The 12,026-nt window shown below is 44.0% G+C and overlaps 1 protein-coding gene across 1 annotated transcript in view; it reads left to right on the top strand.

The window, feature by feature from the left end:
* Window positions 1–12,026, top strand: part of LOC147712645 (cytochrome P450 2A13-like) — a 581,712-nt gene that overhangs the window by 147,895 nt on the left and 421,791 nt on the right. The window lies entirely within an intron of this gene.

Genomic DNA, 12,026 nt, shown 5'->3' with positions numbered 1-12,026 from the left:
CAAGACATATCCTGCGGCACCTATTTCAAGATAGACAAATTCTTTCCAAAAGTGGTATGGGGTTATTTCCCTTGCAATTTTCATCACTTTCCCTTTTACCCTAATTGTGCCAATCCCTGCACACTTAAAAGCAGGCCATCTAAATAATACTTTCAGATGACCGCAGGGACTGATGCAGGAGACTTCCCCTTTGAATAACACAGCTTTTTCACCACAGACAATTTGGACCTAGAAGGTAAGCGTGAATTAGTGCTTTTTTACCTTCTGTCAGATTAGTCCTGGTAAATTGTTTATTCTATGGATACTTTGTTTTCCTTCTGATTCTCTTTAAATCCTTCGGTGCTCATGACCGAATGGTTCCATCATGAGAACCTTTGCTGCTGTGCTCATGACAGAACAATTCCATCATGTGTACAGGCGCAAAAAAATCCCTCTGCTGCAGGCAGCGGAGGAATTTCCTTTTTTTATTTCTTCCTCCTGAGTCTTTTTTTCTCAATGTAATGATGATCGCGTGCATGGTGCGCTGACATCATTACATTGAAAATGAAACTGAAACTAAGTTTCAGTTTCATTGTTTTGGTGCTTGTGTGGCTATCTCAGCCCCCCCCCCGCGAGCACCGAATTACATGGGAGAAGTATACTTGGAAAGGGGAGAATCTCCCCTTTCGAATGGTACCCCTCCATAGTGGATCCGTTCTTGGGGATCACTCCAGGAGGATGATCCCCAAGCAAAGATCCACCCACTGAGCCCCAGGGCAAGGGCCTTTTCTCCCCCCATGAAAGGTGGAATATCCAGTCTTTCTGCCACCCTGGTGGGAAGATGGGGGTAGTAGCCTCCAATCTGATCCCCAGGGCGGGACAGAAAGCTCCCTAGATGCCAGGGATTTCTTTTTTAGGTCAGGGGTGGGTGCTGCCCAGAAGGGCCATGTCAATGCCCCCACCCTTCTACCCCAAAAATGTAAATGTCTTTCTGCCCCCCACGAGGCAGATGGAGCAATAGCCTCTGATCTGCCCCCCCGGGTCGAAGGCCCACTAGGCCCTAGGGATTTTATTCCCACCAAAGTTCAGAGGTGAGGGCTGGCCAGAATGGCCATGCCAATGCCCCCACCCCCTGAAAAATGCCACCGTCTTTCTGCCCCCCCAGGTGGCAGATAGGGGTGATTTGATATGCTTGGGGGCAGAAAGCTCACTAGACACCAGAGATTATTATTATTTGTTTAAATGTAGGGGCTGCCCAGAATGAGCCCGCCAATGCCCCCACCCCAAACATTTTTACCACAGTCCTTCTTCCCCCCTGAGAGGCAGGTGGGGGCAATAGCCCCTTATTTGCCCTCAGGGGCCAGAAAGCACACTAGACTCCAGGGATTTTTTCCACCATGGTTCAGGGGAGGGGGCTCTCCAGAATGGGCATACCAATGCTCCATCCCCCCTACAAAATGCTACAGTCTTTCTGCCCCCCAGAGGCACATGGGGCAATAGGCCCTGATTTGTCCCCAGGGGGGCAGAAACTCACTAGACACCAGGGATTATTATTAATTTTTTATATGTAGGGGTGGAGGCTGCCCAGAATGCAGCCACAGTCTTTCTGCACCCCGGCCAGCAGATGGGGGCAATAGCCCCTTATCTGCCCCCCTCGGGGCAGAAAGCCCACTAAGCACCAGAGATTATTTTGTTTCAATGTTCAGGGGTGCGGGCTGCCCAGAATGGGCATGACAATGCCCCCACCCTCCAAGAACATAGCTGCAGCCTTTCTGCCCCCCTTGGGGGCATATCCAGGTAATAGCGCCCAATCCCCCACCCCAGGGAGGCAGAAAGCCCACTAGTATCTGAATACTTGTGTGGACTGGAAGAAAAATGAAGTACTGAACTAATTGGATTGAAATACAATTGGATAAAAGTGACTAGTAGGGATGTGCACTGGTGAAATTGTCTCTATTTATGGTTCATGAAATTCTACTACACTTGGTGTGGGTAGAGTATCGTGACGGAAATTGCTTAAGGGTGAATAAGCATCCTATCAGTTGGGCACTCCCAAATTGAGTATTTGTATATGACTGGACTAATCAATACCATGGGACAAATACAACACTGATGTGCAGATCATAGTAGCAAATTCACCCTGTCTTTTTGTTGAAGAAAGCCCACTAGGCACTGACTTATTTTTCGTGATGTGCCTAGCTGTGGATTTTGGACCCTAGCGCAGCCAGCACCTAGGGAAACCTAGCAAACCTTTACATCTTTTTAAAACTGAACACCAAAGGGAGTCCAGGATGGGGTGACATGTGTGCATCTCACCATGTTCTGTTACCCCAAATCCCTTGCAAACCTCAAACTTTGTAAAAAAAAACCATGTTTCTCACATTTCTGTGATGGAAAGTTCTGGAATCTGCTTGGGTCCACAAACTTTCACCCCCCTCGCATTCTCCAAAGTCTCCCGATAAAAATGGTTTCTCACTTGTGTGGGTGGGCCATGTGTCTGCGGCATTGAAGGGCCCAAAACATATAGTGGAGACATCAAAATTATCTGTTTTTGCAAAGGGGCTCACCTGGGTTTTTGGCCCTGCGCTCGGCGGCCACCTAGGGAAACCTACGAAACACAGACATCTTTGAAAACTAGATTCCTGGGGGAGTTAACAGAGGTATGGCTTATGTTGACCTCCCAACGTTTTTGCAACCCAAAATGCCCTGCAAACTTCAAATTTAGCTGAAATAAACCAAACACATTTTACTCGGGAGAGAAAGGGGAACGTGGGGTGGTAGGACATTTGTGCCCGCACGATGATCCCACACACACATGTGTAGAAAAAGCGATTTCCTCATCTAAAATTGAGGTTTGCAGGTGATTATGGGTAGGAAAACATTGAGGGATCCAAGCTATACACTGGACTCCAAAGGGTATCTAGTTTTTAGAAATGTGTGGGTTTGGTAGGTTTCTCTAGATGGCCACCAAGCCTAGGGCAAAAAAAAACCAGGTGCCCCCTTGCAAAAACCAGGTCATTTTGTGATAGATCATTTTGATGTCTACACAATACGTTTTAGGGCCTTGCCTTTCACGGGTACTTGGCCCACCCACACGAGTGAGGTATTATTTTTATCAGGAGACCTGGAGGAACGCTTGGATATAGGAAATTTGTGTCAACCCGGTGATCCCACTACTTTCCCACATAGACATTTGAAAACAATTTGCTTTTTCAGCTAGATGTGAGGTTTGCAGGGGATTCTGGGTAGGAAAATGTTGGGAGATCCATGCAAGTGACACCTCCCTGGACTCCCCAGGGTTTCTAGTTTTCAGAAATGTATGGGTTTGGTAGGTTTTGGCCGCTGAGCCGGGGGCCAAAAACTCCAGCCCCCTGTGCATATTTTATTCTTGCAGTGCACAGGCAAGTGGGTCAGCGACCAGGGCATAGAGTGGTGGGAATAGAGGGCAACCCTGTTGGGTCTCTCTAGAAATTACTATAGGGGTTGTGACCTCCCTTTCCAGTCTGACCCGAGCTGTAAGTTGAGCATGCAGAGTCATTACAAGTTGGAGGAGAACTTCTTCCACCCCAATTCTCTGCAGCACACTCTTCATGAAGGCCAATTCTACAGAGTCAATTGCCTTCTCTGCATCTAAAAATATGACTGCTGCTTTGACCTCGGGATCCAGCCTCTGAATTGTGCCAACACTATATTTTACCAAATGAATTGCTATATACCCGGTACACAATGAAAAACCATTACAAGACCCAGCTCAGTTATTGGCTCTGGGTTCCTCGGGTTCTTTGTAAACCTAAATTTCCTATATATCCCCACAACCAGAAGAGTCCAGTGAATATACCTTTATATTGCTTTAAAAAATCTGTCATACTTAGAAGAAGTTACAGGTGAAAACGTTGGCACAAATGGCTGTTTTTGTAAACTCATTTTCAATTTTTGAAATTTTCACCTGTTAGTTTCTATAAAAAACCTTGAAGAGTATACACAAATGACCCCTTGCTGAATTTAGACATTTCTCTACTTTCCAGAAATGTATAGCTTACCAGGATCCATTATTGCTTTCATACCTATTTCCATCACTAACTTTATGGTGATTGAAAGCACAAAAAGTAGCAAAAATAGACTATGTCCCAGTAAAATACCAAAACTATGTAAAAAAATAATTGGGTTTCTGACAAAAGTCTGTCTGTCCCTTAAAGCTGGTAAGATGGTGATTTCAGCAGCACAAACCCTTTGTTTCTATCATTTGCAGGGAAAAAACAGATGCTTTCTTCTGCAGCACTTTTTTTCTCATTTATCCCCCCAAAAAACATTTAGCTGTATTTTGGCTAATTACTGGGCCTCCTCTAGGGGAATCAGCAAACCCTGGGTATCTTTGAAATCTGCTTATGTTGGAACGAAAAGACGCAAATTTGGTGTGGATACCTTATGTGGGCAAAAAGCTACAGGGGCCTAAGTGTGAACTACCCCAAATAGCAAAAAAAGGCTCAGCACGCACAGGGGTGGGGAAAGGCCTAGCAGCGAAAGGGTTAAGATCTTTCAGTAGCCCAATTAAAGTAACATTTTGGACTTTATCTTTTCAAGCATGGCATCCATAACTTACAATTATTCAAATAGTAACTTTGCCATTCTTCACTCCTAGACTACACTTGAAGACTTGATTTTGTAACAGTTCTTTTGTAGGCATTGTTTTGAATCTTCTTTGAGCATCACGTTTCTTACTATTTTTAAATACTTTGCCTTTTGCCCTATTTCTGTCACATGTTTGGCACTGGTGTCCTCACTTTTGAAATTACCACACTTTTTCTTTTATTTACTGAATAATGCACAATATTAAACAAAATATATGTTCTATAGTTCTCAGCATGTACACCAGCACAGATGCACTATGTTGACTGGATATCTCTGCAGTGTTCTACTTGTTGAAGTCATAAAGATGAATGAACATATTTGGAATCTACCTACGCACTAGTTTATAAGACCAAACAATTGAAATATTCTTTGCTGATTAATTTTATTTTTGTTGTTTCTCTAATTTCATATTTGTTCTTACTGTTTGTCCTCATGTTGCATGTTTCTCTTATGAATTCCATTTATTGTCTACTATATATGTTCGAAAAGTATCATCAGTTGGATATAATGAATGTCCTGAATACGTATGATGTCATTGGGAATAATATTAATTTTTTTCATTTTTTTGTGGACTCTACTGAAATACATAAACAGCCTTGAAAAAGCCCAGTCATGTATGCTACATAGGGCAAACAAGTGCTGGCTGGTAGTTATATGTAACACAGTGCAAACATATTTGAGACCACAAGATTAATAACATTTCACACAAGAAAATAATGACCTATGGACTAAAATAATCATTATCAATCTGAAACTTTGAAATATGTAACACAAGGGAACAACCTATATCCTTATTATTTACCTGTAATCATGCTGCTTAGAAAACAAAAATATTACTGATTGAACACCACAGCCTTGATGTCTAGCAGGTTGATCAGGTCCTGTTCCCTGTCTAGGATGTCAGCCTAGTGGTGCATCAGCTGCTACTGGGTGCACTAGATGCCTGTGCTGAGGTGCACACTCCACCACACTCACCCCAGTACACCTGATGCTCCGATAGGGTGTACTGCTACACCAAGAAAATAAGAGCACCTAACTTCTCCTTGCTGAAGATGGGGAAGGGCTGATTCCCTGCCCGCCTGTGTCACCCACACGGGGTGCGGGTGGCACTGCCTACTTCTGGTGCAGCTTCTGCCTTTGGGACTTTCTGAAGGAGTTGGACCAGGAAAGGGAGGGAAAGAAGCAGGTGAACAGACAGAAGACAGGCCAGGCCAAAGAAAAAAATAACAAAGTTAAAAAAAGGTTTAAAAAACTCACACGGAAACGTAAATACACAGAATGAAAGGCAAACAGCAATAAGGAAAAGGTGGCATTCAGAAATAGGATGGAATATGCAGCAGGGAGAAAGGCAGGCAGAAGCAGGCAAAACAAGCTGACCATACGCTTGTGCACCGTGTGGTGAAGTTTGCCCTGATTTTTCAGCACAGAACACTCTACCAGCACTAAATCGCAGCATGAGCAGTGTGATGCCCATTTTCCACCTGTTCGCGGAACTCTTCAGAATTTTACGGAGTTTTCTGTAACTCTGCAAAATTCAGGTGAGTAAAATTCCATGAGTTCTGTCAACTCTCAGTCCTAACCATTTTAGCCTGCAGTCTGCTTCCATGACTTGGTGCAGTCAGACCTGCCATCTAAAACAAACCTTTCTCTGTGTGAGGAGGGGACGAGCCCTTGGAGGTTTGGGGCCTTGTGGCAAGAAGTACCTAAGTGGCACTTTTGCCCCATCCCACTTACAAACTCCGTCCTCCAAAAAATAAAAAGCAAGTTGGGGCTGGCGGTATGTCCTGGGGTGTTACCGAACATCACAGTTCACACCTTCGAATATGAGCTAGAAAGGCACTGTTTACAATGTTTTTCAGCTTGTTTTCCTACAACCGTATGATATCAATGAAGGGAGCCTATATCATGTGGAAAAGGGTGGCATCTGTGTGAGTTGGTAGGTCTGATGTAGTTGATAGTTGCCTTTGTGTATTCCTCTCAGGCAGCCACACTAGAGGGAGACTGGGTGTTGGTTGGATTGGTCATCCTGCCAGAATGGGAGTGGCGGAGCTGTGCACAGCCCCACCTGCACTTCAAAGACACTTCCTCAGCACACACAAAAAGAACTTTACACTAGCGTTTTGTGACTCCAGACATCCAGGGACCAGAGCATGGAGGCAGGAAATTCCAGACACTTATTTTGGGCAAAAACACCAGAAATGTCTTGCACCTGAAAACTGGCTCATGGTGTAACATTAGGACCCTCATACCCACTCTACAGTTTTGAGCTTGTGGATAACTCTAGGTGGACTGTCCTACTGTCTGTGGCCTTGCTGTGTACCTAAAAGGATTACCCTTCTGCAGCAAAAGGACTGTCCTGCTGCCTGAAGCCTGACCTGTGCTCTCAGAGGACTGCCCTGCTGCTTGAGATCTGCTTTTCTGCTTGAACCCAGGGCTTCCAGAGCTAGTTTGTGTCCTTCTTATCATAACCTCAGGGATAGAAAAGTCTCCAACCACCTTATACCAAGACCCATCTTGAGTGAGTCCTGGCCGTTCAAGTGGTGTTCTTCTAGTTCTGGACATGGTGATAAAAGTTCCCAGATAGCCCAAGTACAAAAGTTAGGACTTAAAAAACGTTCAGCGTAAAGGTGCCCTAAGAAACGAGAGAAGATTGGAACCTACCTGCTTGCCGATCGCCCAAGGAGCATCACCGGTCTGCCTGACTATGTTGTAGCTTCTCTGCAGCAGCAAATCCTGGTCAGCACCTCCTCGCAAATGGGTATCCATCTTCATCGGCTACAGCCTGCAGCTTCTTCCTGCTGGCGATTTTGTCTCCCATAAAAAGACACTAAGGGGCTGATTAGAAGTTTGGCGGTTCAAAAGACCACTAAACCTGCAGTGGTGGTGCGACTACATCCACACAGGTGGTCTGACTAATTTATTACCAGTATGGCGCTCAGACCAGCATAGGACAGCTGCTACTGCCAGCGTCTGAGGCCTGCAATATGTTGGTAGTGCCGCTGTGGCACTGCCAGGCATAGTGCAAGTTTCCTCATCATCAGAGTTTTAATGACAGCGAGCCTGCCTTGAAAAGTGTGATGGTGAGAAAAGTAAGGGAGAATTATAGGGCCCCCTGTTGCCTCAGGTCTAGGGGATGCACGCAGGAGGGCACCTGTTTTACCCCCCTGTAAGCATGCACCTCCAGTTCCTGCACAGCATGGTCTTAACAGTCCATGCCGTGCAGGAACGCGTTGTGGTGCTCCCTTTGAAGTGCCTTGCTAATGTCCAGATACCTGACCTGTATTCCAATCAGAATACGGTGGCCAACCAGACTATGGGTTTGGTGGTCTTGAACATGGGCGCTTGTGTGGCTGCCCGCTCTAAGATGCCAAACTCATAATCAGACCCTAAGTCTGAATGAAGAAATTATCCCCACAGGTTCATTCAGCGGCTCCCTGATGACAATGTCTCCTCCACCTTGGTCACCACCGGCTGTCTTGCCCTGCTAGACTTTACCTTCTGAAGACATTTTTCTCAAAATGTCTTCTATGTTTGTAAGGAAGGGGAGTCTAGGCCCAATCCACTCTGTGTATCCAAACCATTGTGATCGGCCAAAACGTTCGGCTTTGTCCCGTTCTCACGCAACTAGATGTCCAAGGTTTGTGCTTTGATCATTTAGGTACTATTTTTCACATTAAACTTTAAAAATGCATAACTCCAGTTCTACTGATTGGATTTATGCCATTTTGGTGTAAATTAATTTATTCAAATATACTCTATTTGTCTTAACTGGTGTGGGATTTTTCTTGTGTTGTCACTTTATTGCTGTTTGAGTGCTGTATAAATACTTTACCCATTGCCTCCAAGTTAAGCCTGACTAATTTTGTGCCAAGCCACCAGAGTATTACACACAGATTAATTTAGTGAATTTTTGTGGTTCTCCCTGACAAGGAATTTGTTGGTTGCTTGAGAAGGGCTCACAGCCCCCTGACCCAACAACCAAATTTCTCACAGTGCTGCAGCATGATCTGAAGCTGGATGGATTGTCATGGAAGAGATAGTTGGTGTTGATGTGATCTTGAAATTGTGCATAAACTGCTTTTTCGATGATCTTCACATTGAAGTGTAGATGAGTGATGGGTTGGTAGTTGGCATTGTCAAGGGGGTCTAGTGAGGGTTTCCTTGGGCATGGGGGATCTTGCATATCTTGAGAGCTTCACTGAAGATATCTTAAGTGAAGGAGGCATGAATATTAGGGACTAGAGGTGAGAGAGCATCTCCAGAAAGGACTCTGATAAAGAACAGAGATTATCCTCCAATGTTGTTCTTTTGAGGGAGTTGTCATTGAGTTCTTTGAGAGACAATGATTTGAAGGATGACCATTGTGGCATGTGTGGTAGACGTGTCAGAATAAAAGCAGGTTTGGTGTTGTCAATATACTTTTCTATCTTGTGCAATTATTTTTTGTTGAAGAAGGTGTTGATAGCATTGCACTTGTCCATGATGTAATGGTAGGAGAGTCAGGTGAGGGGATGATGCAATACTTGAATCTTTTGATGAGCGTTCTGCTTCGGTAGTCAGCTTCAGTAATGAGTTGGTATAGTGATTGACTTTGCCTGTTGTGATGAATTGTCTGTGTATTACGCAATTAGTATTCAGTAGAGGTTTAATTTTTTTCTTTCATTTTCTTTGCTCTCTGCCTGTGAAGTGTTTGTGGTCAGCAAGGTTGTTGTGTGTCGATTTAGATATCATATATATATTTCCCGATTTATGCATTCCTGCCCTTATATAGGTACAATTCACATTGCCCGTATTTAGGCATAGAAATCCAGCCCTTATTTAGGCATTGCTCATGCTAACTAAATATAGGCATGGTCAACTACATCCGTTCCTTTTCGTCACAACGAGTTCTTGAAAAACCAGACTCTGAAGCCTTTAGGACTTCCCCTTGCCTGGATATTGATTTCTCCAAGAACTTATTTATTATGCATGAACATCTATTCCTTAGGGGTTCATTCATGATGTTCATTTGCCTGACTTGTAAGTCAATACTGGCATTCCTAAACACTTTCACAGTATAAATATACCTTCACTTGCTATGGCAAGGCACGGTGCGGTTCGACTACCTACTTGCACAACGCGGCTCGCCACAGCAAGTCCCGAAGGAAGTCAAGTCCCCAACTGACGCACTGACCAGATGGTGTCATCCTCCTCGCCCAGAATCCAGCTCCAGTGTTTCTGACTCCCCTTGCAGGGTGTTAAAGATTGAGTCCGGGGAAAGAGATCCCAACCTCTCTCATTCTAAGGTATGGAGCAGACTAGAACCTAGAGAAACTTTTGGCAATTGTTGGCAAAACTAAACTTAAGCTAAGTTAGACTATATCTAAACAGCACCTACTTCTTCCCACGTACTACACTTAGGTTAGGTACACTGGGGTAGGATTATTTTAGAAGCACCAGTTGAGTATTTTAGCCTGTTATTTATGTATGTATTTTTATATATGTCATAGCTACAGACCATGCTATTGCAGTATTATTTCATATTATTGCTAACGCTCTACGTATTATACTTCGCATTCTGTCTGTCAGTACATATATCTTGCCTGAGAAATTAGACTGTCAAATAAGCCCTCTTATTGAAACGCCTGTCTCTCTATTTCTGTGCAACTCTGTAGAAACGAAGCATGCACGATTGACTGAGTGAAACTGTAATCTATTGTTTCCACGACTCTGAAGATATTGTTCCGATTCTAAGGGAAACAAAGTTGTCATGTTTATGCGATTGTCAGAGACTAATCCATTCTTGTTCATTCAAGAAGTTTCCAGTGACCTCTGAGTTAGCTGGCACAAACAAGTAATTAAGTTTAATGTACTCAATAGAGACATACTGACCTCAGTCCTACGTCAAATCTATAGTGTATATTATTCCAATGCGCAGAGCCTATCAGGGATATAGGAACTACACTACAAGGCCTTCGGATACCCTAGTGCCAAAGGTTTTGTTTGCAAAGTTTTATATAGCGGAAACTTGACCCGAAGCACGTATCAGAGTGCTTTACATAGCACCAGTTGCATTACATGAGGACACATTCATTTTTGTTAGGCACGGGGAGATTAAGTGATTTGCACAGAATCACAGGATGTTCAGCTTCATTGCTAAGACTCAAACTCAGTTCCCCGGATTCGAGGTTGACCGCCCTAGCCCTTAGGCCAACTCCTCTCCTCTTTGGCTTACACTTGAATTTTGAGTTGAGATGTGTGTTTTGAGATGGTTTTCCAGAAATGCTTTCAATTAATTTGAAGTTGTTTAGAAGGGTGTTGATGTCGGATGTGATAGTGGAAGTGTGATTTATTTGTTCAAGCTTAAGCTCACTTAAGTCTTTGAAGGACAGAATTCTGGGTGGGTAAAATTGAGGAACGTTTCCACTCATAATACAGAATAAATATGCGTCTCACGCAAACAGGCGTAGCTGCGGGGGGAGGGGGGGATGTTGCACCCACCTAAAAAATGTATTCTGTGGGAAATAGTTGGGTACCTGTACTTTCAGTCGGGTATGTCGAGGTGTCTATTGGATTTCACATACACACAAATACATACCCTAGCTTTCTTGTCTCTGTTTTGAAAGTCCGAAAAAATGTTGGGTCGTTGGAAAAATATTGTGTTTTAAGTACTCCTAAGACACTGTTTCTTGGGCCCCCTCAATCCCTCCTGCTCATATAACGTATTTTCACAAGATACTTCACGTGATTGTTGGGAAATCTACAGTTTACACCCTCCCCAATCTTAGTAACCAAGTTAGGCCCCTGCATGCAAAAATAGCTGAGTTAGTTGTCTGTGTGACTTTATATTTCTTATGTAATTTATAGATGTCTCTGTCGCTTGACCTATTGTTAAAAAAGCACCAAGTAAGCAATAAATACTCTTTTGGTAGATGGAAAATGTACGTCAACCAGAGCATACTGTCCAACATCTATGACCCCCAAAAAGAACGGTCCAAAGTACTCGACACAGACTGCACCTCTGTGTGGAAGGACTTGGCTCCCATGCCGGTACCTGGCAGCATCCTACATAGTGTGACTCGGACACAGTGGCCTCTGGACTAACAGAAGCTTTGAGGGGAGGGGGGCGCTTCATTTTTTAAAATATATTTGTCAGGCCCATCACTTCCTATTTTACCCATGGTGAAGGAACTCAGCCTACCATGAGAAGCCCTCCAGTGCCTTTGGAAGGGCATGTGGTCTTCCATCTGTCTGAAGTGAAGCACAGATCAAGAGTACAGCAAGTGCCTTTACCTTCTAGGAAGTTGTCCTGCTGTAGGTTTAAGAGTGTACTGGACATGAGCCCTGTGTCTGGTTCACATTGCATTAAGTACTGATTGATGTTAAAATGTGTCTTCAATGGAGAGTGACTGGGGGTATAATCACACATGCAATTGATT

Source organism: Lissotriton vulgaris, chromosome 5, assembly GCF_964263255.1.
Source record: "Lissotriton vulgaris chromosome 5, aLisVul1.2, whole genome shotgun sequence".
Lineage (NCBI taxonomy): Eukaryota > Metazoa > Chordata > Amphibia > Caudata > Salamandridae > Lissotriton > Lissotriton vulgaris.
This window is presented reverse-complemented; position numbering and strand designations above follow the sequence as displayed.